Here is a 12329-nt window from a genome sequence, read left to right as displayed (position 1 = left end):
AGGTAATATATGCAATAACTTTCACTTTCAAATATCATTGAATATGCTTTGATACGTATCTCAACTATAAACATATAACATACTTATTTTGCATAAGAGTATATAAGAGTCCATTATTACTAATCAATGTCAACTTCTTTTTTCCTCTGTACGTATTCCCTAGTGGTCTTCCTGCCATATGTCTGCCATGGCTTCCTGCTGCTGGGGTAAAGGCTTTGTGCAGCACATCTAAACTTGTGTAACCTGTTCACATCACAAAGATCTTGGAGAATGCCAGAGAAAATTTTAATACATATTTTTATTGTAAAGATACTGTACAGAGGGGCTACAGTTACATGAGAAGGTGATGAGTCCATTCCTATCGAGCATTGTTACCTCCTCCTTTGTTTCTCCCCTACCATCCCTTCCCTCCCCACCTATCCAATTCCCCCGCCCTCCCCCCCCACCCCCACCCCAAGTTGTAAAGTTCATTTTCAACATAGTTTCTTGTACATCTCATTGTTGCAATGGGTCATCCTGTATCTTTGTTTCAGCATTTTGTTATTTCCCTTCCCCTCCTCAAATTAGAAAAATGTATATACAAGCTGCAGGGCACTGGAATCAAACACAATGACAACAGGGGTTATACCATGGGGGAAGAACATACAAAAAAAAAAATAAAATCACAGAGTACATTATAAGACAACAGCAAGAAAGATAAAACCTCTTGTGTCCTTATCTTGGGATTCATTTCATTTAGCATCATCTTATATAGTCATATGTGCATAGCTTTTGACCTTTTCTGCTTGTCCTAGACATATACTAGTTATTGCAAATAAGGGAAACCATGGGATCCATGTTTCTTTGGGTCTGGCTTATTTCACTTAATACAATTTTTCCAAGTCTTTCAATTTCCTAACAAATGGGGCAATGTCATTCTTTCTGATGGAGGCATAGAATTCCAGTATGTGTGTGTGTGTGTGTGTGTGTGTGTGTGTGTGTCACATTTTCTTGATCCATTCATCTACTGAGGGGCATCTGGGTTGGTTCCATATCTTAGCTATAGAGAATAATGCTGCAATAAACATAGTTGTGCTGGTAGCTTTAATATGGGCTTGTTTGTGACTGTTTGGGTAAATGCCCCAAAGTGGGATTGCTGGATCATAGGGGAGCTGTATGTGGAGTCTTTTGAGGAACCTCCATTCTGCTTTCCAAGGTGGTTGAACACGTTTACACTCCCACCAACAATGTAGTAGGGCTCCCTTGTGGCCACATCCCCTCCAGAATGTTGTTATTAGATTTCTTTTCGGATAAAATTTTTTTTACAGGACATGGTGGGACATGTTTATAATTCCAATACTAAGAGGCTTAGGCCCAGGAATAGTGAATCTGATGTCAGCTGAGTTGCTGAGTTACATAGAGAGACCCAATCCTCAAAATCAAAAGCAAATTAACAAACAAGCAAATACATACATACATAAACATACACAAACTTCTTTGACTAAATATGAGGAATTTCACAAAGTGGGGAAAAACAAGAAAGCAAATAAGAACGACAAAATGATGTTAAAGTTCACATTTTATTTCAACAGTTCTAATGACTTAAAGCTTATTCCTAAATGGTATTTCAAATATATTTAACTCTTCCAAGAGTGGAAAATATCTGATGTTAAACATAGATGAGTCCTCTAAATTTATCTTCCTTTTAAAGAAAGGCAAGATTATTTTGCTCAAAAACAGAGATGTTTAGGTAAGATTTTAGAGCCGAGAATTAGAGTCTTTTGCAAATATAGTAAAATTGTCAGAAAAGGACAGAGTCTTTAACTAAGCCTTAAATCTGTCATTCCATTCTTTATCTCTGCAAAATTCAGACTATTCATTGTTTTGCACAAAGGATCAAATGGATAGATACCATGAAATAAGTTAATTCCATATAAAATTCATGTTTTGTGGTCTTTGGTCCATGAAGTACGTGACTATGAAAATTACATAAAGCTATATTAAGTTCACTTGAGGATTCATTTCATTAGCAGATACAGCACCCTAGGTAGGATACATTTTCCATAGACTTCATAACTACTATTCTTATCAACAAAGTTGATATACAGGAAATTTACAAAAGAATTATATCTACTAAAGATTAAATTTAAACAGAAGTTTCTAGTGATAATATATACAAGGTGAAATTGCCTTTTATAACCTGTGGTGAAAGAACAATGTGGAGTGTGTGTGTGTGTGTGTGTGTGTGTGTGTGTGTGTGTGTGTCTCACAATTTAGAAGTTAAGTGGAGAGAAATTTAGTGATTTTCTTGGCATACATTTTACATCATTGCAGCAATGAACTTTAATGTTCATGACTCATCTTTGTTCCAGGTCTTGCTTACCAAGACTACTGCCGAAACCATTTCACAGATCCAATGATCTATGCAGGAAGAGGAAACATTGACACAGGAAGAAAACTATTAAGTTACCATAAATATAAATGAAATAAGAGAGTAGAAGAAGGAGAAGTTATGGAACAATATCCCATCTACAAAGGCTTTTCAATTCATGTTCAATAAAAATGTCCCTCATGTAAAACTAGATTTGAAAACTATCCATTTATTAGAAACTCCAGTATGGAAATGGTAATTAAAGTAGAAGTGCTTAACATGGACTGAAATAATATGAAAAATATTTGTAAATGTTATGGAACTGTCAGTCGTGATCCAAGTAGCTACTTAGAATAGCAAGGAACACTTTTTGGCTAAGCAAATAAAAAATAAATACTAACATTTAAAAGACATACAGAAGATTAAAAAATTAGAAATGGTGTACATGTTTATGCAGAAGCAGAGAAAGCAAGAACTGGGAAAAAACATGGAAGAGATTGCAAAGTCCAAGAATAATATCAATATGACTTCCAAGTTCAATTCTAAGTCTAGTAACTTGTCACCCTTCTGCCTCCACCTGAAATTGGCCTCCAGAGTTGATCCTTACCTGAACCACGGCATCAACCCTCCCCTGGTCCCCGTGGTCCCATCTTTTCTGCTCCCCTCCATTCATCAGGTCCTTTATAAAGAATTGATCTTAAACCATCATCTCAATAATCAATTCTCTGTTTAATGATCTCAGCCCCTGCTCAGGTCTTTGGAATAGAACCCTAACTCTTCTCCATGGCCTACATGTGTAGTCTCCCCTCAAGTGAGTTCTAGTCACACTTACGGTATTTTCCAGCATGTACCGAAGTCTTTGCCAGCTCAGGACCTTTGAAAGACTGCTTTTCCCATCCATCCCATCCTTTCTCCTACTTCATAATAAGCAGAAGACTGATGGATAACTACTAATGTTTCTCACCCATCAGTTTTGAGCCTAGGTGAATCGTGCTCAGAGAGAGCTCTGCTAAATTTGTTTCTCTCATGCATATTCACTAACTTCTAATTTTTAAAATTTACCATTTTAGGCATTAAGCATACCTCTCTAAACAGTTGTTCCATTGATTCTTTCAAAGTATTTTATTTTTCCAAATTATAATTACCCCTATTGAGTAATTTTTCCAAATTGTAATTACTCTTCCTGGTATACTATATATTTATTAATATATTAATAATTGTACTTCAGAATATAGGCTCCATGAAGAGTTGGGCTTTATTTGAAGGGCTGTTTGTCTGCCTGTAATCAAGACTTTCCATTTTGTTAGACAGCCAAAAGTGGAAATAGAGCATAGATATTGCTTTCCTTTGAACTATGACGCTTAGCTATCACACATTTCTTTGTGGAGGATGAACTATATCAAGTCAATAAAAGAGTCCTCAACCACACACACACACACACACACACACACACACACACACCAGTGTGAAAAATAATTCTATAGTAGTTACTCATGTAAGCACAGCTAAGTTCTAAAAACAGAATACCATCAGCATCAGAGAAAACCAGGCACTTCAACTTGTATAAAACTTTATAGCCTCCTTAGGTGTAGCCATTATGATTGATAAAAATTTCTATGCTTATTTTTGTATGGTTTAATTACACAATGTATTACTGCCTCCACCCAAAGAATCTACTGTCAGTGTTCTCTCTCTCTCCCTCTCTCTCTCTCTCTCTCTCTCTCTCTCTCTCTCCCTCTCTCTCTCCCTCCCTCCCTCCCTCTCTGTCTCTCTCTCTCTTTCCTCAACATTATAATATTATGTCAGATTAGTAAATTTTAAGGAATTCTGTTGTTACTAGGGAATCAAAGAATCTGGTAAATATTGCCAATTTAAATAAATCACTGTGTTTTCAGAAGTTCAATAAAGAGTCACAGGAATAAGAGTCACAAGAATAATACCTAACTATATATGATGAGACAGAGTTTGAAGTTACTCTTTTGGTGATATTTTTATCTTTTAAATAATGGACTATATGTCAATCAAGTAAAAGCCTGGTTATGAAGTGTAATAAGCCACAAAATAAAATATCCCTACTGATGTTATGCAAAATAATTGTTCATCTTAGAGAATCAACATTTAGTTTGATAAGATAAAAATCATTAGAAAGACAAAATATGTCTTTAATAAACTATCTTTATGCCCATGTACAACTAGAAAGCTCTCAGTATTCTTTGAATTAAGCAAAGTAAAAACTACAACTGCAGTTTCTTCAGATTGTTAATAATTCTGTAATGTATCAAGTAATTTTTTGTTTTGGGTTTTGGTGGGTTTTTTTGGCAGTCCTGGGGCTTGGACTCTGGGCCTGGGAACTGTCCCTGAGTTTCCTTTTGCTCAATAAGAGTGCTCTACTACTTGAGCCACAGCACCACTTCCATCTTTTTCTGAGCAGTTCTTTGGAGATAAGAGTTTCAGAGACTTTCCTACCCTGGCTGGTTTTGAACAGCAATACTCAGATCTCAGACTCCTGAGTAGCTAGTATTATAGGTGTGAGCCACAGGCTCTGGCTCGAGTAAATTCTTTAAGAAAACATATTTACAATGGAAAACATTCTTATAATTAAGCCTGTCAACCTGAAGAGCACATGAAATGACCCAGACCTTCACATTTTTAATCATTTTAAAAAGAGGCTCAAACCTTTCAAGTTCTTTGCTTTGTCTTCCAAAAGCAATCACAGTTCTGATGGCTCCTAAGATTTCTTTAGCTACTACTCCAGCTTTTGCATATGCCAAGAGTTCTTTATCAGTAAATGAAGACACCTGTTTCAAAATGTCACTTCAGATCTTCAGGGTTTTTTTTTAAGTTCTACATACACAGATGCTGCTAGTAAATGAATGCATATCTTTCAGGGTCCTTCTTTGTGATGTTCTGGATTTTGGCATTTCAGCAGGCCATCTCAAAGTTCTTTTTAGATTGAGATATTTGATTAATTGCAAACTTTCCCACAATAGTATGAATTCTCTTCCAAACACATATATCTGGAATGTTCAGGAGAGGCTAAATTTCAGAATAGAAAATAGAAGCCACACCATAGTCACGCACAAACACCCAATACAAGCAATATGTCAAGGAAACGTGTTGTGTTCCCAGGATAAATAAATATTGTTAGCAATATTCCTGTTCTGAAGCGTTATGGAAAGAGGAAGAAGAATGCAGAAGACCAAGTGACTTCAAGATCTCAAATGACAGGTTATACACAGATTTTCCTCTGTTGCTGCTGGGAGAAACAATATGTTCAGCCAGGGAGGTCTTTGCTTCCTGGATGCTCTTTGATCCTTCTGCTTGGTTGCTGAATATTTATTCTGTAGACAGAACATTCTGGTCACAAATCTCATTAGTTCTCAATTGCACAGTGAAAATAAGTTTATCCTAGACTACATACAAATCAATGAAAATATGAGCAGATAGGAATTTGCTAAGTGTCAATTGTCAAGATTCAAATTTGTGTTCATATTGCTTCCAACCATGAACCAACAATCCTTAAAATGAATCCCTCTCTGAAACAAGTCATGGGCATATGAGTTATTATGAAGCTGGATCAGTGGGCAAAGCAATGTGGTTACCATTTGTAGCCAAGTGTCCCATTGTCTATTAAGTATTGTACATAACCAAGTTTTATTGTTTTTTAGTTTTATTTTCTCCCTTTCTCTCTCTCGCCCATCTCCACACACGAGTTGCACAGTTCACTTTCATCAGTGTCCGGTGCAGCCAGTGCTCTCCACTGCTGCACTTTTTCAACCCTTTCCACAGATTCTGTACCCTCCTCAATCCAACCACAGATGTGGATGTGAACTCAGCATTTAGAAGGTAAAGAATACAGAGTCAACAACAACAGAACAAAAACAAATTAAGAAAAAGTCCTTTGTTTCCATATCTTTGGAGCTGGTTTCAATATGTACATTATTTTATATACATATGAGGAGGTACTTGGGTATTGCATCTTTGTGATTCTCTCCTAAGACTATCTTCTTTTGGTCACACTGTATATGTGTATCTAAAATTCTGTGTATTTTGTCAAATCCTAGTACCTTTTGGATCTAATTGCCTCATATCAGGGAGAACATGCACCATTTGTCTCTCTGATCTTAGCTTACCTTACGTAACAAGATTTGTTCTAGTTTCATCAATTTCCCTGCATATGACATCATTTTATTCTTTCTAATGGTTGTGTAAAATTCCATTGTATATAGATATCACATTTTTTGGATCCACTCATTTATTGTGGGGCATCTGGGTTTTAGTGCAGCAATGAACATGGACGCACAGGTGTCCTTATCGTGTCCAGGTTTGTGATGCTCAGGGTACATGCTAAGGAGTAATATGGCTGGGTCATAGGGAAAGTCTTGTTTAGGTTTCTGAGGCACCTCCAGACTGCTTGCCAGAGTGGGTGTATATTTCCACCAGCAGTGAAGTATGGCTCCTTTTTGCCCATATCTCTATCAGCATTTGTTGTTAGAATTCAAAATGTTGGCCAATCTTACTGGGTGAGATGGAATCTCAGAGTTGTTTTGATTTGCATTTCCTTTATGGCCAGGGCTAGTGAACATTTCCTCATGTGTTTCTTTACCATTCTTACCTCTTCTTCTGAGAAGTCTCTCCTTAGCTTCCTTGTCCATTTAGTAATTGGTGTATTAAGGTTGGGAAGGGTTAGTTTCTTGACCTCCTTGTGGATATTAGGCCTTTGTCTAATGTATTGCTGATACTCCCAACTGGTGGGCTATCTTTCTAGTTTAGTAACTATGTCCATAGCTGTGCAGAAACTTAATTTTAATGTAGTCTCACTTGTCCAGTCTCTCCTGTCTGCTGTGCCCCCTGGGACTCTATTCAGGAAGTTCCTGCCTGTACCTAGAAGTTGTAATGTCTCTCCTGCTGTCTTGTAGTAGTTTCAGAGTTTGGGGCCTGATGTTGAGATCTTTGATCCACTTTGAATTGATGTTGGTGCATGGTGACAAGCAGGGATCCACTTTTAGTTTTCTGCAAATGGCTGCTCAGTTTTCCCATCAGCAAGTGTTGAAGAGGCTATGTTTTGTCCACTATATGTCTTGGACTTCTTTGTCAAATATCAGATGACTGTAAGTATGCGGTCTTATTTCTGGGTCTTCTAATCTGTTCTATTGGTCATTGGGTCTAATTGTGCCTATACCAAGCTGTTTTTCTTATTATGGCTCTGTAGTAGAGTCTGATATCTGGTATTATGATACCACCTGCCAACTTCTTATCTAATTCCTCCTATTGGGCTCAGCCTTCTTATGTGAAAGCTGATGAAAAGTTGAAACCTTTATTGTGACTACAGGAGAAGCATAGTATTTGTGGTTTAGTTTCTTAAAATAGAGGTCAGTTTTATCTTACAGATAAATGCTTTCATCTTAGATGAATGCTTATTCATGCCAAAGATCTCTGAGGATACCACTACTAAGGGAACATTGTGTGTGTGTGTGTGTGTGTGTGTTTATTGGTATCAGGACTTGAACTCAGGACCTTGTAGTCTAGCTGGGCTTTCTTACTCTACCACTAGAGACACACCTCCAATCTGATATTTTCCTGGGTAATTGAAGACGGAATCTCTCAGCCTTTTGTGCCCAGGTTGGCTTGGAACCACAATATTTGCAGATATTAATCTCCTGAGTAAAGAAGCTTGCAGATATGAGCCCCCTGTAGAAATATTTTGCCACATGAAACAATCTCAGGTTAAGAATCTTGTGAATAATGGAATTAACATAAATATAAACTGATTTTAATGTATGTAGGCTTTAATAATGAGGAGAAGGAAAAGAATGAGTTGAATGAATGTTCCTCAAGGAACAGTTTTCCTAAGAGATAGAACATGGCATTAGTATTTTGAACAGAACAGTTTCTTCACTAGAAGAAATGACATGAAAGAAAGACTACTTATGAGTATGGAGGTTCCTTAAAAGACTCCACATAGAGCTCCCCTATGACCCAGCAATCCCACTTTTGGGCATTTACCCAAATGTTCACACACAAGACTACACTAAAGCTACCAGCACGACTATGTTTATTGCAGCATTATTTACTGTAGCTAAGATATGGAACCAACCCAGATGCCCCTCAGTAGATGAGTGGATCAAGAAAATGTGATATATATACACAATGGAATTCTATGCCTCCATCAGAAAGAATGACATTGCCCCATTTGTTAGGAAATGGAAAGACTTGAAAAAATTGTATTAAGTGAAGTAAGCCAGACCCAAAGAAACATGGATCCCATGGTTTCCCTTATTTGCAATAACTAGTATATGTATGAGTCAAGCAGAAAAGGTCAGATAAGTTGATGTTAGGGAAATGAACCCTAAGATATGTATTCAAATGTTTTTTTTTCTTTCATGCAATTTGTTTCTAACATATTTATAAGATTATTTCTTTGTTGCTTTGTATGTCCCTCCCCCATGGTATAACCCCTGCTTTCACTGTATTTGATGTTGTTAAAATTTGTGGAGGGGAAGGGCAAAAACAGATGGTTTAACTAGGGATACAAGTGGACCCATTGAAACAATGAGATATACAAGTCGTTATGTCGAAAATGAACTTTACAACTTTGGTAGGGAGAGAGGGAGGAGGGCTGTGGGGGGGGGGGGACTAGGGGCAGGGTAGGATGGGATGGGAAGGGGAAACAAAAGAGGAGGCTACAAGGCTTGATAAGAAATGTACTCATGATCTTACCCATGTAACTGTAACCCCTCTGTACAGTATTTTCACAATAAAAAAAGTCTAGAAAAAACAAAGAAAGACTACTTACGATCCAAAAAGGGAAGAAAGGCACAGTAAGAACAACAAACTCAGGGCTCACCTGAGAGGCAGTTAATAGTTTTACAATATGACTCTCATGTAACTGATTTATAATTGAGAGAAAAGTAAATTAGAAACAAGCAAACAAACAAACCCAAAACAGGACAAAGCCAGCTGTGGAAGTTGGTGATAAACCCTAAGGTAAGTGGTTGTAGGGTTGTAAGTGCACAGGTAGCTAAAGGTAGCAGGCTTGTAATCAGAGAGGAAAGCTGGTAACAAGTTTTACCTGTAGCAAAGGAAGGTAAACCAAATAAATGTCAGGGATTAGACAACACAAAAGACACAACTGCTGAAAGCAAAATCTTAGAACTTCTGTACTTTTAACACCTAGACAATCTTATAGTTACCTAATGAAGGCCTTATGCTATTACAGTTGTATTCAGGGGAAATAAGTTCTGAATTAACTAGTAGAAATAAACAACAGAATAGCTATTGGCAAAAGTGAGTGTCACCCCATAAAGTGGGATAAACATCCAAGCCAGCTTTATGAACTGATTTTCAAAAAAGGAGGGGAGTGAAGTGAAGGGGTCACATAAAAGGCAGAGGAAACAATGCCATTTCAATGTATAGGTATGAAAATGAAGCGAGGCAAATTGAGGGAATGGGAACTCCTAGGGGAAGACACAGCTGGGAAGTATAACCTACAAACAGAAAATAGTTCCTCCCCAGATACTGAATCTCTGCTGGTATTGAGCTTCTCCACTCCTACAAGTATAAAAGATAATTTCTGTTTTTTATCAGCTACTTATTTGTGATATATTGTTATAGTAGTCCCAGGAGAATAAGATGAATAGTAACTTACATTGTTACCTAATAACCTCAGATGAGTTTCCAAACAAATGATGGTCTACGCAGTTCTCATTATGGAGAGGAATCATACCTTTAAGTAAAATGCTCCATTCCAGCCATGCGAGTCAGGGATATGAGTGTCTTCAGTGTGTGGTTCATGCCTGATTTGTCTCTTCCCTCTTTCTTGAATAGCCTGTAAAGTAAGAACGGTTTCCATAGTTTTGTCATTACTGCTTTTATTTAGAAGGGATACCCTCTTATTTATGCACTAAGTCATTGAAAAAAAATCAATAGAATTTTCTTTTGTTGGTTGTGGGACTTGAACTCTGGGCCTAGGCACTGTCCCTGAGCTCTTCAGCTCAAGGTGCACATTCTACCACTTGAGTCAGAGCACACACTTCCAGTTTTCTGGTTGTTTATTGTAGATAAGAGTCTCATGGGGGGGCTGGGAAGGTGGCTCAGTGGTAGAGTGCTTGTCTTGCATGCATGAGGCCCTGAGTTCTATTCCTTAACACCGCATAAGCAGAAAAAACCGGAAGTGGTGCTGTGGCTCAAGTGGTAGAGCACTAGCCTTGAACTGAAGAGCTGAGCGACAGCACCCAAGCTCAAAGTTCAGGCCCCATGACTGACCGGAAAAAAAAAAGAAAAAAAAAGAGTCTCATGGACTTTCCTGACAGGGCTGGCTTTGAACCACAATCCTCAGATATCAGCTTCCTGAGTAGCTAGGATTACAGGTGTGAGCCATTGGCACTTGGCTAAAAATATTTTATGATGTGGGAAAATTACATAAAATTCCCAGTATTAAGAAATCAAACTTTAAGGAAAAACATTATGCAGTCTCTTTTCTATTTCTGTCCTTGCTAAGTTACTGAAACCTATGGAATCATAAGCTAAAACAAACCTTTCCTCCTTTGAAGTTTTGCTAAGGTATTTTGTCAGAGATGTAAAGTTGACTCACATGTCATGTTCTTGAAAGATTTGTAAATCTTCAGTAGGTTCTTCTTCTCATAACCCTTTTGTAATAATCTTATGTCTCCTTCCATAATCTCTATAATGATTTATTTTGTTACTCCTAGATCATCTTTATCCACGCATTCACTTTTGGGGAAAAATAAATATATTCAGAAAGAAGAAATGAAAATTTACCTGGATAAAGTGTATTGTCCTGAGCCAAAAAAAAAAAAAAAAAAAAAAAGAATATAACATGAGCCCAGTGTAAAGATCAAAACAAATGATTCACCTGTGGTAATAATACATGACCACAACAATTATTTCTCCATTTATATGTAACTGGTTTTCATGCATGAAGGGCATGACTGTCTTAATGATACAAACATTGTATGGCTACATCAAAACTTACTTGGTTACATTTCATTGCTGTTTAAAAATCTGGATTAAAGCAATCCAAATTCTTTTTTTTTTTTTTTTTTTTAAATTTTATTTTATTTTATTTGAGAACATACTGTACAGAGGGGTTACAATTACATGGTCAGGATAATGCATACATTTCTTACCAAGCATTGCAGCCTCCTCCTTTGTTTACCCTTCACCTCCCTTCCCAGCCTCCCCCCTCCCCCCCACCCAATCATACCCCCCCTCCCCCCCCTCCGACATTGTAAAGCTGGTTTTGACATGACATTTTGTACTTCTCATTGTTGCAACAGGTCCACCTGAATCCTTAAACGACTTGTTTGTCCCCGTCTCCTCCACATGTTATACTGACATCAAATATAGTGAAAGCGGGGGTTACACTGTGGGGGAGGGACATACAAAGCAACAAAGAAATAATCTTATAAATGCGTTAGAAACACATGCATGAAAGAAACAAAAACATTAAAATACATATTTGAGGTTTCGTTTTCCTAACATCACATTATTTGACTTTTTCCGCTTGACATACCTATACTAGATATTGCAAATAAGGGAAACCATGGGACCTATGTTTCTTTGGGCCTGGCTTACTTCACTTAATATAATTTTTTCCAAGCCTTTCCATTTCCTAACAAATGGGGCAATGTCATTCTTTCTGATGGAGGCATAGAATTCCATTGTGTATATATACCACATCTTCTTGATCCATTCATCTACTGAGGGGCATCTGGGTTGGTTCCATGTCTTAGCTATGGTAAATAATGCTGCAATAAACATTGTTGTGCTGGTAGCTTTAGTGTGGCCTTGTTTGTGATCATTTGGGTAAATGCCCAAAAGTGGGATTGCTGGGTCATTGGGGAGCTCTATGTGGAGTCTTTTGAGGAACCTCCATACTGCTTTCCAAAGTGGTTGAACAAGTTTACATTCCCACCAACAATGAAGTAAGGTTCCTTTCTGTCCACATCCCCTCCAG

At 37.5% G+C, this 12329-nt stretch overlaps 1 pseudogene; it reads right to left on the bottom strand.

Moving 5' to 3' along the window:
* The window catches only part of LOC122111797, a 62358-nt pseudogene that overhangs the window by 37771 nt on the left and 12258 nt on the right, over positions 1–12329 (bottom strand).

Source organism: Dipodomys spectabilis, unplaced genomic scaffold (assembly GCF_019054845.1).
Source record: "Dipodomys spectabilis isolate Male_0828 unplaced genomic scaffold, ASM1905484v1 ptg000089l, whole genome shotgun sequence".
Classification (NCBI taxonomy): Eukaryota; Metazoa; Chordata; class Mammalia; order Rodentia; family Heteromyidae; genus Dipodomys; species Dipodomys spectabilis.
Note: the sequence above shows the minus strand (reverse complement) of the source record. Positions and strands in the feature narration are given on the sequence as shown.